General features: G+C 41.0%; 1 protein-coding gene across 5 annotated transcripts in view; it reads left to right on the top strand.

Moving 5' to 3' along the window:
- Positions 1-10,928: 10,928 nt before the first annotated feature.
- Positions 10,929-15,028, top strand: part of CELF2 (CUGBP Elav-like family member 2) — a 484,640-nt gene continuing 480,540 nt past the window's right edge. For 4 of the 5 annotated variants that reach the window (XM_029078013.2, XM_039913825.1, XM_039913823.1 and 1 more), the window contains exon 1: positions 10,929-11,050. The gene's annotated coding sequence lies outside the window, so the exon portion shown is untranslated. The remainder of the gene's footprint in view (positions 11,051-15,028) is intronic. The other variant, XM_039913824.1, reaches the window with a different exon arrangement.

Genomic DNA, 15,028 nt, shown 5'->3' with positions numbered 1-15,028 from the left:
TATTCTGTTTAGATTTCCAACATTTGCATGTGTGAGTCTGAAAAAAAAAACCCCATTTCTAATATTACATTTAAACTCTCAATTTTGGATAGCTTTGGATTTCATACAAATTGTTGTTACATGTAGCTAAATTTCTAGAGATGCCTATACACGCTTCCTTGCCAAAGTTTTGAGGTGGGCCAAGGCTAGTCTTTGAACTAGCTAAATTGAGCCTGTTTAAAATATTAATCTTGCATCTATCCACATTTAATATATTTTATCCATGTTAATCTGAACTGAAAAATCACTCGAAAATTACCAACAGTGGCTATACCCTCATCAAATATTTAGTAGCTGTTTAGGAAAAATAATTGGTGACTCTCAAAGCTACTATTTACTTTCTTTGATTAATGTTTACCAGGTGGAATTATTAGAGTAAAATAAAATATCAGTGCTCAACACTCACCTAACATCCCCTTTCCTTATCAGCACGTATGTCCCCTTCTTTTCCCTGCATTGGTTTTTAACTTTTGGAACCATTTGATTTTTAGGAAAGTTTAATGGCTTGTCCATGGTCACACAGTGGACCCTTTGCAAAGCTGGGACTCAAACTCAGGTCCTCCTGACTCCCAGACCCATGCTCTTTACCCTAGGAAACACTCTTTTCTATTCAATTCTCTCCCTTTCTCAGTCAGTCAGTATTATTTCCTGAGCAGTTATTGTGTATAGACCTCTGTACAAAGCACTTGGGAGAGTATAATACAACAGAGTTGGTAGGTCCTACTACCAACCAGATAGATTACCTGCCTCAGAGAAGCAGTATTGCCTACTGGAAAGAGCATGGCCCTGGGAGTCAGAGGGCCTGACTTCTAATCCCAACTTTGCCACTTGTCTGCTGTGTGACCTTGGGCAAGTCACGTCACTTCTCTGTGCCTCAGTTACCTCATCTGTAAAATGGGTATTCACTCTGTGAGCCCCACGAGAGGCACAGACTATGTCCAACTTGAGTAACCTATCTACCCCAGCATTCAGGACAGTACCTAGTGCATAGTAAGTGTTTAACATTATTATTATTATCATTACAATTTCCTTGCAGTTAAAATGAGATTTTGATTTATTTGAACGCTGAAGTTAATTCTTGTAATTGGTTAGGTTTTACTGAATTGGGTATTGATTTTTCAGAGATAGTTGTATTCAAGGTCATGTGAATTAAGAAGGTACTGTTTGCCACCTAACCACAGCTAACTTCAAATTATCAAGGAGTTGGTACCTACAGTGTCTTTTGAGTATTAAAAAAATTTGCCTTGGCAATTGTTTCAGTGGCATTGCTAACAAGCAGCAGGAAGCTTATATGTATCTGGCTTGCATATTCCAAAAGTTAAAGAGGGTGCAACTTTTATTACCGATATGCAAGTGAAGAAAATACATCCCTGCTTAAAGTGGCTTTTTTCTCTGTCAGAACAGACTTCTTCATGACTTTGCTGTCCTTATGATGTAAAGACTCCTCTTTAAATTACAGGATGAAACTAAATGTTTTGTTTTGCTAGAGCATTTGTGAATCTTTCTTGCACTGGGTGTTTTTCTAACAGAATCACAAATGGTAACTGTACCACTGAATCACATTTCCTAAGAGCAGGCATTCTTTCCACATTCCTAAGAGACCCATTTTTATGCTTTAAAGGAATTTAAAAGTGGAATATTGCTGCCTTTAAGATGCCAATTAACTGTAACTAATAGAAATGATAATAATAATAACATACGTTTCCGTGTAGTTCTCATCCCCAAGGATCTGAAAATGCTCTTTCTTTCTGACAGAGTGATATACAAGCTGCATAAAAGCATCGATTCAGTCACCTTTAGGTGAAATGCAGCAGCTATTAAATAGTCCACAGCAACAGAACTGCAACTGGATATGATAAGCAACAGAGAATTCTCTACTTGGTTTGTTTGCTTTAGTTCAGACATGTCCAGTACCCTAGGGCCTCCATGTTTAGGGAGGTAATTCAGGTTCTGCTCTTAGTGTGAGAGGAATGAAAAGTGTAAACTGAGATGAAGTGAGAGATGGGAGTGGATGAGTAGGGCAGAAAAAGCGGACTGAGTGCCTTGGTGTCCATGGGTAGTAGTTTCTGCTTTATTGGAGAGGTATGGACTATTGGAATTTTAGAAGAAATGAAGTGGATAGATGACATTGGTTTTCAGTATCTCCTTGGTCAAGTTCCCTACACTCTTTGGGCTGCACATTCCCAGGGAAGCCATCTCTGAATCATTTCGCATTTCCCCAGCTTCTGTCCCCCAAAGTGACACTTCAGCACTTCTTCACCACAACTTCCCTTAGCACATATGCACATATTTTATATACTCTAACACTTCCCCTCGCATCTGTAATTTATTCATTGTAATGTCTTTCATGCTAGGCTGTACCTCCTTGAGGGCAGAGATCATGTCTTCAAATTTAGTTGTAGTCTCCAATTGCCCATACCATAGACCCTCAATAAATGCTACTGTTTTATGTGTCAGAGCCTGAATTAGGGAGCCACCAGCATCTTAGATGGACTATTAAGACTCTGCAGGGGCAGAAACCTAATGTGGGGAATATATCAGAGGCAGTGAACTGTACTTTCCAGGTGCTTAATACAGTGCTCTGCACACAGTAAGCACTCAGTAAATATGATTGAATGAATGGAAGAAAGAGGAAGGTAGTCAAGTCCTTTGGAAGCATGGATTTAGGACTTTACATTGGAAACCTACATTGTTTTAACCCTGGTATTTTGACTAATGAGGTTGGAAGTATTTGATTCTCTTCATATTCACGTCCTGGAAAGGATCTGGGGGAGTGTGGACAAACAGGGATTAGACTGTAGAAGGCAGTCACTAAGACATTGTTTCTCTTGTGCCCTAGCTGCTTCTCTAGTAGCCCGGCTGTGTCTCTGGAGAGTTGTAAGATTCTTTCCATTGATTAATTTTTTTTTGTCTTTTTCCTCTCACTCTTCTACTACTTACTGCTGTTATTTCCCTATCATACACCTGCCAATTCACAACTACAGAACTTTCAATTACAACCTCCCCCATTTGTACATCCCACGTGAGTGTTTCACTCGACAATTTTGTATGAACTAGTGAGAGCACAGTAGTGTTTATCGCCAAGGAGGGCACCGAGATATTCTGTCTCTTGGCCGCACACTGCACTTCTACTTCGACCAATTGCCTTGCAGTGCTTGCTCTTGGCTCAAGTAGGACTGAATGAGAATGTGGATGGCTCAGCTCAAGCCATCACCACCACGGGATAACAATTCCAGGACTTTTCCTGCTGAAGGTGGGATGCCCTCTGATGATAAGGTTAAGAGGCAAAAAAGGAAACAGTACCGGACACTGCCAACCACAAATATATCAGTGCAAAAATGGCCGGTCTTGGATTGAGCTACGTCTGGTCAGAACTGTCTCTCCTGCAGGGACCTTATCGGTCACGCTCAGTTAATTTCATTGACAGTAGCATCATCCTCAGATATGATGGACCACTATAGACCAGCCTGGAAATTGGGAAAAAGATGAAAAAGGCACTTTGGCTTCCCTGTGCTTTCTCTTCCTGCCTGGATGGTGCTGAATGTTTGTATTTGCATCCCTGCTACTTCCCCTTCTATTTTCCTCTTTCCAAATCACGGATTCAATCAGATTCTCCTACTAATTGACCTCTCTGGGCCGAGCGCTAAATTGCCTGCATTCGGATTCTGATTTTATGGTATCATAAAAGTTATAGATGAGAAACACCTATCAGGTCATGTTCTACTCTCCCCGTTAATGCCAAATTGCTCCCCAATGTTGGCTTTCTACAGCTTTCCCATATGCCAGTTTTAATGCCTCTGGTGATGATGGATTCAGATGACAATGACAACAATAATGCTAAAACTGATGCTTATAATGATGGGATGTGCTTAAGAGCACATTTATTGCAAGAAACTCCTCCATTCCCTTTGCAGCCAGTACCTTTCCCCAAACTCAGTCACTCCCTGCTTGGAAGGGCAGTTGTTTCACTGGATGACACTGTAAGGATTCCACTTTGTATGTTGTATGTTAGGGGTCTGGATCAATCAGTATTCCCCTAATTACCCCCACAGAGTAACCAATTTATTCAATTGCATTTATTGAGTGCTTACTGTGTGCAAAACACTGTACAGGCCCTTGGGATAATACAATATAACAATGAATAGACACATTCCCTGCTCACAGTGAGGTTTCATTCTAGAGCCTTCATCTGGCCATCATAGCTGCAGTACATAGATGTGTCTGGTAAGTGACAAGTGGCTTCGGAATTTGGATTATCAAATGGGAAACCGAGGCACAGAATGGAAATTTCTATTACCCAGAGTCCTGGGGGAGATGTACTGTTAAGGTTTGCTTCATCTCGGGACTGTTTCTTACATCTCCATTCTATTCCTTTCTCCCAGTGATGGGCCTTTGGTGGTACAGGGCTGGAGATCGAGAGGCGCTTGAGTTGTACTTTCAAAAGAAAAAGTTGAAAACGTTCTTTAGATACAGCTGCAAAGCCACAGCAGCATCAAAAAAACATACTAGGTCCTCTAAGCAGCACTGCAGTGTTTCATCTGATTCATGTACAAAGGTAAACACTTTACCCCCAGTCAACTTACAAGATGTGAAAAGGAATGGTCCATAGCATAGCCTGAAGGATTATTGTAGTTGTTTAAGAGAAAGACTCTTAGAAAGACAGAAACTCAGGATAAGAGGAGTCTTATAACTTTTAAGGCAGCCATAAGAAAGAAACCTCTTGCAACTGTGAGACATCTTCTCCTCTGTGTCATCTCCTTTTTATTAAATGCCTCTTACTGTTTTTTTTTTCCTTCAGGCAGCTCTGGAGATTATGTGTACACATTGGAAATTGCAAGAAGTGAGAATTTTAGTCATTCAGGGAGAGACCCGATCTAAAAGCTGGATGATTCCAACCTTTTTATTTTGTCTTTTTTCCATGAGAACAGGAGTTGGTTAAATGAGTCAGCTGTCTCTAAATGTGGAAAATAGTTGAGTTCTAGAGGAAAAAAAAAATGGATTGCTATAACAAGGTCTACTGCTAAACTGAACATATGTTGCTCATAATGTCACTTTCTAAATCAATGAAATTATCATTATAGAACATGTCGACAAATTAGACATGTAAAGTGCCGGCTGTATGTGGGGAAGATGTAATTTGGCTCCATAAAAAGAAATTAAACAATAAAATATCAATGACAGATGTAGTTAGCTAAAGGTTTTGAGGTTTAAATACCAATTTGTGAGGGGAAAAATTATGTAGACTAAATCCGAGTTCCCAATAAAAATTCCAGCCTTCATGGTATGAGAAGATTAAGTCTTCGGACCAGATGTTTGAAGACCTTGTCGAACCCATTATTTAATAAACAAGTCCCATGACAAATTCTCAGATTTGTCAAATCCAAGTAGTGGAATCTAGTGACTGTGGAAATAATAAAATTCATTCATTCATTCAATAGTATTTATTGAGCGCTTACTATGTGCAGAGCACTGTACCAAGCGCTTGGAATGAACAAGTCGGCAACAGATAGAGACAGTCCCTGCCGTTTGATGGGCTTACAGTCTAATCGGGGGAGACGGACAGACAAGAACAATGGCAATAAATAAAAGCCAATCGAATATTGAGAATTCACTCTGATGATCTAAAAGAGGATGTACGAGATTAGCTGAGCACTAGGCTTCAAGGCTCTCCATCACCTTGCCCCTTCCTACCTCTCCTCCCTTCTCTCTTTCTACCACCCACCCTGCATGCTCCGCTCCTCTGCCGCCCACCTCCTCACCGTCCCTCGGTCTCGCCTATCCCGCTGTCGACCCCTGGGTCACGTCCTCCCATGGTCCTGGAACGCCCTCCCTCCTCACCTCCGCCAAACTGATTCTCTTTCCCTCTTCAAAACCTTACTTAAAAATCACCTCCTCCAAGAGGCGTTCCCAGACTGAGCTCCTCTTCCCCCTCTACTCCCTCTGCCATCCCCCCTTTACCTCTCCGCAGCTAAAGCCTCATTTTCCCCTTTTCCCTCTGCTCCTCCACCTCTCCCTTCCCATCCCCACAGCACTGTACTCGTCCGCTCAACTGTATATATTTTCGTTACCCTATTTATTTTGTTAATGAATTGTACATCGCCTTGATTCTATTTAGTTGCCATTGTTTTTACGAGATGTTCTTCCCCTTGATGCTGTTTAGTGCCATTGTTCTTGTCTGTCCGTCTCCCCCGATTAGACTGTAAGCCCGTCAAACGGCAGGGACTGTCTCTATCTGTTGCCGATTTGTTCATCCCAAGCGCTTAGTACAGTGCTCTGCACATAGTAAGCGCTCAATAAATACTACTGAATGAATGAAAAGAATGTTCTCGCTCAATAAGGTTTGTTTCAAAGACAATTTTCCTTCTAAGTCTTTGCTCTGAAAAGGACATGGAAGAAGATCTTCTATTTCCCAGCTAATCCCACTTAGAACAACAGTCCCCTGTATTTTGGTAATAGTATTAGAGATACTTGCAAATATTGGATTGGACACCAATTATTTTTATCAACCCATCTTCCCTCACACTTACCCAGCCTGTGCTAGAACAGTAGTAATGTCAAATCTAGGGAATGGAATCAACTGCTCCTTCCTTGGGTGTGTATTATACCTCCTGGGAGGTACTTTAATTCTTTCAGGTTTCTAAGGTACCATTTGGTGTACTGGGACGATAGTTAATGATATCCCCATGGGATGTAAAAGTCATTGTATCTTCCAAAGCACATTGCTTATTCCCAGAGAGTGACTTACTCACATGGCGAGATCTGGCCCTATATTTATAGTTATGAATTATAAATAGCTAATTAAAGATTAATACGAAGTCTCAGTAGGCCTTATCATTGGCATACCATCTGGTTGTTCCTGAGATGTTTATAGAACCCTGGCACTTACTTTTCACAGTAAATGGCAAGACCTTTTCTAGAAAATAAGAGGCGTCATTTTCCCCATCTCTTTAAGATTTCTGAAAATGTTTTTATTTATCTCATCCTGCTGCTCTTTGAATGCTTAAAGGTGGTGACTAAAGTTCCATCTGGACACGGTTTAATGTTTCATACACTGTCCCTGCAATTCAAACTCTGTCTCTTCCCAAAATTGAAATGATTTAGTAGGTTTTGCATAAAAGCCTTTGGCCACCGCCTGTGCTGTCAGCATCTTCACAAAGTGATTTTCGAAGTCAAATAACACCTAAAATAAAACCAGAAACAAACAGCAAGGTAACTCCTCCTACCACTATCTCAGGTGCACCTGTTCCAGCTAATGTATAATGCACCAGTGGTCATGCCTGCAATTCAAAGGTTGGTCTTCAATCTCTCCAGTACGTCTCACTTCAAACATGCCATTGCCCAATTAGTGACACACTAATTACCATTGGCCTGCTAATGTTGATAGTAAGTGGTCAATAAATACGATAGAATGAATGAATGAATGAATGAATGAATGAATGAATGAATGAATGATGTTCAAGCTGACACTCACTCAAATCACCTCATTCTCTTCCCAATCGTGTACTTTGAGGCTCACCACTGGGTACTTCCTAGTCATAATAACCATTGTGGTATTTAAATATTTACAACATGCCACGCAGATGTACAGGGTAGAGACAAGATAATCACTCTGGACACAGTCCCTGTCTTACATGGGGCTCACAGTTCATTCAGTTGTATTTATTGAGCACTTAATGTTTGCAGAGCACTGTATTAAGCACTTGTACAGTCTAAGTCTTGTACAGTCTAAGTAGGAGAGAGGATGAGAGAGAACAGGCATTTAATCCCCCTTTTACAGATGAGGAAAGTGAAGCACAAGATAAAATGACTTACCCAAAGTTACCCAGCAGGCAGTTGGCAGAGCTGGGATTAAAACCCAGGACCTTCTGACTTTCAGGCCCATCCACTAGGCCAATGCTACTTGCAGTGTGACCTTGAGCACACTTTTCCGTGGTTTCCTTTTCTGTAAAATGGGGATTCAGTACCTGTCCACCCTCTCCCTTAGGCAGAGAGTTCGATGTGGGACAAAGACTTACTCTGATCTGATTTATCGTAACCACCCCTCTACTTAGCCCATTGCCTGTCACATGGTAAGCACCTAACAAATACTACAATTGTTATTAATTGTTATTAGCAAGCAGGAGATAGGACCAATACCACCATAACTATTTACTATTATGTAATCTAGAAAGTGAACCCAGTTTGCCCTAACTCAGCCTAACGCTTTTGAGTTTCAGTGGGCTGTATCGCAACACAAAAGCACCAGTATCAAAAAGCCATCCTGTTAGCCAGCTAACATGAGAGAACATTAGGGCCATTAAACCACCCAAGGACTCTGTGGAACCCTTTTCATCCTGCCATTCACCAGCCCCCATGCAGGCAGAGCCAATCTGAGAGCCAAACTGAGGGCTTTGATTCTTAGGTCCAAATGCTCACTTGATTCTTGATGTATCCCTAAGCGGTATCTCCTGTTTCCTGTCCTTCAGCCTAATTGGAGAAAGCATCATGGTCAACAAGTAGGGATTGAGATTCCTTAGGGGCAGAGTATGGAAATTCTAATTAGAAGTCTACTCTAAAGAATAAGCGATGAATCAATGATATTTATTGATCGCTTATTGTGTGAAGAGCATTGTACTAAGCACTTGGGAGAATACAGTAGAGTTGGCAGGTGGTTCCCCGCCCTCAAGGAGATTATAGAGTAGTGGGGTAGACTGACTTTAAAATAATTTACAGATAAGGAAAGCAAGGGGGTTTAAAGGTAAGTGCCCAATTGTTATTGGTGTGGGAGAAGACTACCCAAATGCTTAGGGTGTATGGAATACTATTGATAATTGTGGCATTTAAGGGCTTATTATGTGCCAAGGACTGTACTAAGCGCTGGGATAGATAGAAGATAAGCAGGTTGGACACAGTCCATGTCCTCCGTGGGGATCACAGTCTAAGTAGGAGGGAGAGCAGGTATTTCATCCTCATTTTAAAGATGAAGAAACTGAGGCACTGAAGAATTTAGAGACTTTTGCAAGGTCATATAGCAGGCAGTGGCAGAGTGAAGAAAAGAAGTAGCTCCTGCCCTTGAAGACTCTTGTGAGATCTTAAGCCTGTTATGGGCAGGGAATGTGTTTCTTAAATTGTTGTGTTGTACTCTCCCAAGCACTTAGTACAGTGCTCTGCACACGGTAAGCGTTCAATAAATACGATTGTCTTTTCTTAAACAGTAAACCAATCACTCCATGATTTGTAAAAAGCAAACTGTTTAATAGTAGAATTTATATTTTTACACATAAACCTATCTCGTTCTTTACGTCCTGCTTCTTTGATCCTGCTCTCTTGATTTTTCTGATCCTTTCTAGAATGAGAAGCAGTCAATCGGAGGCACTTACTGTGTGCAGAGTCCCAAACTAAACCTGTGGAAAATACAATATAATAGGGTCAGTATATATGATCCCCAACCTAAAAGATCTTACTCTCTAGCGGGGAAGACAGGCTTTAAATTACAAGTGGGGGAAATGGAAGAGACTATAAGGATATTTATTTAAGTTCTGTGGGGCTGAACGTTGGGTGAAAATCAATTTCAATATGAGCTCCATTGGATTTACTCATTGTGATGGCCTCTAGTATCCACTTTTGTGGACAAATATTTGGCAGAGTACAGCTCAGTCTTTCAAAGTGTGTCCGTTTAAGTCCTCTGCTCAGTTAATATGGAGAAAGCATTTTTTTAATCAATTTTTTTTTAATGGTATTTGTTGAGTACTTACTGAGTGCTAAGGAACTGTTGAGCACTCACTGTGTGCAGAGGACTGTACTAAGTGCTTGGAAGAGTACAGTATAACAGATGGTATTTGTTAAGTGCTTACTCTGTGCCAGGCACTATATCAAGGGTTGGAATAGATACAAGTTACTCAGGTTAGACATAGTCCATGTCCCACAAGAAGCTCACAGTCTTAATCCCTGTTCTACAGATGAGGTAACTGAGCCACAGAGAAGTTAAATGACTTGTCCCAGGTCGTTCTGACTTCCAGGACTATGCTCTATCCATTAGGTAACGCTTCTTTGCAGTAATTCGTAAACTCCCCACTAGATTGTAAATTCCTTGAGGCATGGAATCCTATCTTCCAAAGCTTCCAAGTGTTCAATTCAGTGCTCTGCAAAGAGTAAGCACTATTAAAAAGCATTGATTGATTCGTTCATTCGTTCAGTCATTTTTATTGAGCGCTTTCTATGTGCAAAGTACTGTACTAAGCACTTGGGAGAATACAATATAATAATAGACACATTCCCTGCCCACGACAAGCTTACAGTCTAGGGGCATGCCCTGTTTAGCATATCTTCATTCTTCAGAAACAGAGGGTTCTTGGGAATTGGAAGGGCACTGAGATTCTGAGAATACAAAAAGTCAGCAGCTTCTCTGCTGGCCCAAGATGTGGGTTTGTGAGACAAAAAGCAATTTCTACAGAAAGATTTGGGATATTTAGATCAAAGCCAAAATGGCCAGGTATAAGTATCCACAGTGGTGCATTCTTTAAAGTACCTCAAGCTCAGCAGCAAAGATAAAGGGAAGGTTGCCCTTTGAGAAAAAGAATAACTGTAATCTCTTAATGGACAAAGATTGTTCACCCATTGTTGTTCATCATGGAAACGGACCTTCTTTCTTTTGCCTAAAATCAGGTTTGGGGATTCTTTAAATGACACAAACTGAAGTTGAATGACTTCTTAAATAAAAAAATATTTTACAAATACTGCTTCAATATTTCCTTTATCTTCTGCACGAATGGCAGTCCTTTGAGTTTTAGCATTTTTATGTTCCTGTTGTTTGTTCCCTACCTGAAGTCATAATCCTCTTTGTGACATCTTAACCCCAAAGTGGTTGCTATGGAAATGATGAAGATATCACAGAGGGATTATGACTTCCGCTGGGGAAGAATCCAAACCATGTGAACCCTTAGCAAAGATGCAGTATTACCGCAAATGCCTACGTTAGAAAAGAACAAGGGCATGCTGCAATCCAGAAAACAGAATGGGAAGAATAATTAAGGTAAAATGATTCCTGCTAACCCAAGTATCTCTGATAATATTAGCTGTTCATGTGACTTCATCAGCAGTGCTCTGGAAGATGAAACGTGAATTCCTTGTGGGCAAGGGATCCTGTCTAACGACTCTGTTATGTTGTTCTCACTCAAGCACTTAGTACAGTGCTCTGCACACAGTAAGTGCTCAATAAATATGATCTATTGATTGACCTATGCTTTCCTTGGGAATTGTTCTAGAAGAGGAAATATGGAAGTGATACTTTCCCTGGGAATCAGATTACAGTACTGTACTCTACCAAGTGCTTAGTACAGTGCTCTGCACCCAGTAAACCCGCAATAAATGCCATTGTATGTTTAAATCTCTGCATTGAAACAGATTGTTTGCAAAGTTTTTAAACAGGCCTTTTTTTAAGTTTTACCTCTTTTTAATGGTGTTTGTTAAGCACTTTCTGTCTGCCAAGCACTGTCCTAAACCCTGGGTAGATTCAGCTAATCAGGTTGGACACAGTCCCTGTCCCACATAGGGCTCACAATCTTAATCCCCATTTTAAATATGAGGTAACTGAGGCACAGAGAAGTTAAGTGACTTGCCCAGGGTCACACAGCATATAAGTAGCAGAGCTGGGAGTAGAACCCATGTCTTCTGACTCCCAAGCCAGAGCTCCATCCACTAGACCAATTCCAACTTTTGGTAAGGCCATTAAATTGCTCTCAGTTGGAGAAATGGAGGCACAGAGAGCTAAACATGATGCAGCACATTGGTGGTGGAACACAGATAAAAGTTTATAAGTACTCAAAACTTTCCCATATGATCCATCATATCACCAGTGTGGCATTCCTTTCAGTAGATCAATCATTCGTATTTATTGAGATTTTGCTTTGTGGAGAGCACTGTGCTAAGCACTTGAGCACGCACAATACAATAAAGGTGGTAGATACCTTCCCTGTTCACCTTTTACCTACACTCGCCCCTTGAATTCTCACTAATTTTTTTTTTGTTCATTGCGTCTCTTTTAAGATGTATTTTATTTCAATTTTTTATGCAGTATTCATTTAAGAACTCCTTCTTCTAGCCCCATGTAAACATTTTCACATGTTCTTCCAGAGTCCTTTTTTCTTCCGCACCCCTGCTGAGCTGCCTTTGAAGATGAGAACTTGGCAGCTCCTTCCTAGGGAAGCGACATTTTGCTCCTAGGGGCTTGAGCATTCTGCTGTGTTTAACCTCCTCTTAACCGGTCCACTTCCCAATGTTTAGCACCGTTTTAAACGGGGTCCTCTTAATTTTAATTGGGATAGGTATCTCTGTCCTACTTGAGTCCATCTTCTCCTTTCTCCTTTCATCAGTGGATCATTTCCTGCAGTGGGGGGAAATAAGGTCTAATGATTGGAGAATGGCACTACTCCTTCCTTCTCCGCTCCGATAGGAATCCTTAAATCTGGTTATGCTCAGCCCAGCCACATGCAATGAGGCGATTGCTGCTTGAAAAACACAGAAGAGCTCTTCCCGCAAGCAACATTACTGCCCCGGGCATTATTGCCATTGCTTGGTTTCACGTCATGTGGTTCAGATGAAATGCAGATGGAAGTGGAATATTCTAGAACTGATTTTCCCACCTCTTTTTTGCATTTTTGTCTGATTGTTAATTCCCTAAACCATCAATCCTGATCCCTTTGCTATTTTTCACTTGAACTGGATGGCAAGGGCAGGGCCCACATCCATGTGGCTTCTAAATCTGAAACATTTGTCTTATGCACATCAACTGTCTCAACTTTCAGCTCTTTCTTTCATTGTGTCCCTCATCTTTAAGTCTTGCGGTGGGATTTGTCATCAAAATTAAACAGGAAACATTATTTGAGGAGAAAGTCAAATCTGCATAAAAGAGGAGTGGTGGAGCCTGCAAGTTAATGACATTGCATTTTGAAAGAAACTGTTTAATGATAAATTGTGCCTTCATTTCACTGCCAAGATGGGAAATACAGATTCCATACTTGCATTAGTAGGGCAAAAGGAAACTTCGTATCATAAAGGCTTCCCTGGGCTGTGCACTGTTAGATGAGCCGACTCAGTAGGATCTAATCCTATCAGATCTCTTGGCCAACATTTTAACCCAAGCCATTCTTGACTTTCAGAGCTGTTTTACCTCAAACTTAATTTTCACAATTCATCACTGCCACTTAATGCCACTTAACCTCATTCAGAAGTCAAAGTACAAAATCCCAGGACCAGAGAAAAATTTTGTTAGACCTCTGACCTGTCTCTGCTTTAAACTAAGCAGGAGCTCCAAACTCAGCAGAGCTTATTCTTGAGCCTTCTTTCCCGATTAGCAATCCAGCATTGTTTCGTTCGTGAAGTCCAGAAGTCCGGAGATTTTTTTTTTTGATGTTACTGCTGCTGAGGTTCATCTCCCAGTACTCTGAAGACAACTACTCCTCAAGGCTAAGAAATGGTGATAGGTCATCACTGTCAAGATTTATTGAGCACATACTATATTTAGAGTCCTGTACTAGGCACTCAGGACACACAATAGAAATAGAAGCCATGACCCCTGGCCCCCAGGAGCTGACAATATGAGGTGGAGATCCTCAGACGCTGGTTCTGTACATATCCATATAAAAGAAGATAACTGTGTCCCACAACTTCAGTGAGACAATAAATACAAAGATAAAATGTAAATGTCCTCTCAGAAAAATGCTTTGAACAATTCTTGACATACAGTAAATACTTAGCACAAATTATTATTATTATTATCATTATTGTGAAAAGATGGGCTGCTCTTTTTGAAAAATTGGATTAGAATGCCTTCTGTGTGTGAAGTTCTGTACTTAGCACTTGGGAGAGTAGAACAGAAGACATACAGTTACTAACCTCCAGGAACTTGCAGTGGAGGAGACAGTCTCTACCATGGCAGTTTGATGGAGAATTCTGCCACAGACTCAGGTCTCTCCATTCAAATTAAATGGTATTTTAAAATATAATTCATTTAGTGCTTTACTATGTTCCAGGCACTGTACTGAGTGCTGAGATAGCTACAAGATAATCAGGTTGAAGACAGTCCCTGTCCCACAGAGGGTTCACAATCTTAATCCCCATTTTATAGGTGAGGTAACTGAGGCACAGAGGAGTTAAGTGACTTGCCCAACGTCACACAGCAGAAAAGTGGCAGATCTGGGATTAGAACCTGGGTCCTTTGATTCCCAGGCCCAGGCCTGTGCTCTTTCCACTAGGTAACACTGCTCTTCCCTAATTGATTAGGGGATGGCATTCATATCAAAATATGGAGGAGAGAAAGGGGGCTTGTGGACTGGTATGGAGAAATATGGAGGGATATAAAGGAGGCATAGAGATGGTGAGTTGCCCACTCTTTGGTGGTTGCCTTGACTCTCACCAGTAGAGTAACAAGCTCCTTTATGGCCGAGAACTTTTGTTTTAATAATGATAATGATGGCATCTGTGAAGTGCTTACTATGTGCAAAGCACTGCTCAGTGCAGTGTCTAATATGTAATAGGTACTAATAGTAATAATAATAATAATTGCAGTTTTGTGCCTCCCAAACATCTCTACTTGAGTGTCTCAGACTCCAACGTCCAAAACAAAATTCCTTATCTTCCTACCCAAACCCTTGTCCTCCACACCTCCAAACTCCCTGCCTCACAAGCCCGTAACCTTGGCGTTATCCTCAACTCATCTCTCATTCAACCCACATATTCACTCTGCCATCTAATTGTGTCAGTTCAACCTTTACAACATTGCTAAAATCCACATTTTCCTCTCCATCCAAACTGCCACCATGTTCATCCTAACATTTATTTAATTTCACCCTGATTACACCTTCAGTCTCCTTGGTGACCTTCCTGCCTCCTGTCTCTCCCCACTCCAGTCCATACTTCACTCTGCTGCCCAGATCATTTTTCTCCAAAACCACTCAGAACCTCCAGTGGCTGCCATCTACCTCCACATCAAACAGAAACTCCTTGCCATCAG

The sequence above is a fragment of the Ornithorhynchus anatinus genome, chromosome 13 (genome assembly GCF_004115215.2).
Source record: "Ornithorhynchus anatinus isolate Pmale09 chromosome 13, mOrnAna1.pri.v4, whole genome shotgun sequence".
Classification (NCBI taxonomy): domain Eukaryota; kingdom Metazoa; phylum Chordata; class Mammalia; order Monotremata; family Ornithorhynchidae; genus Ornithorhynchus; species Ornithorhynchus anatinus.
This window is presented reverse-complemented; position numbering and strand designations above follow the sequence as displayed.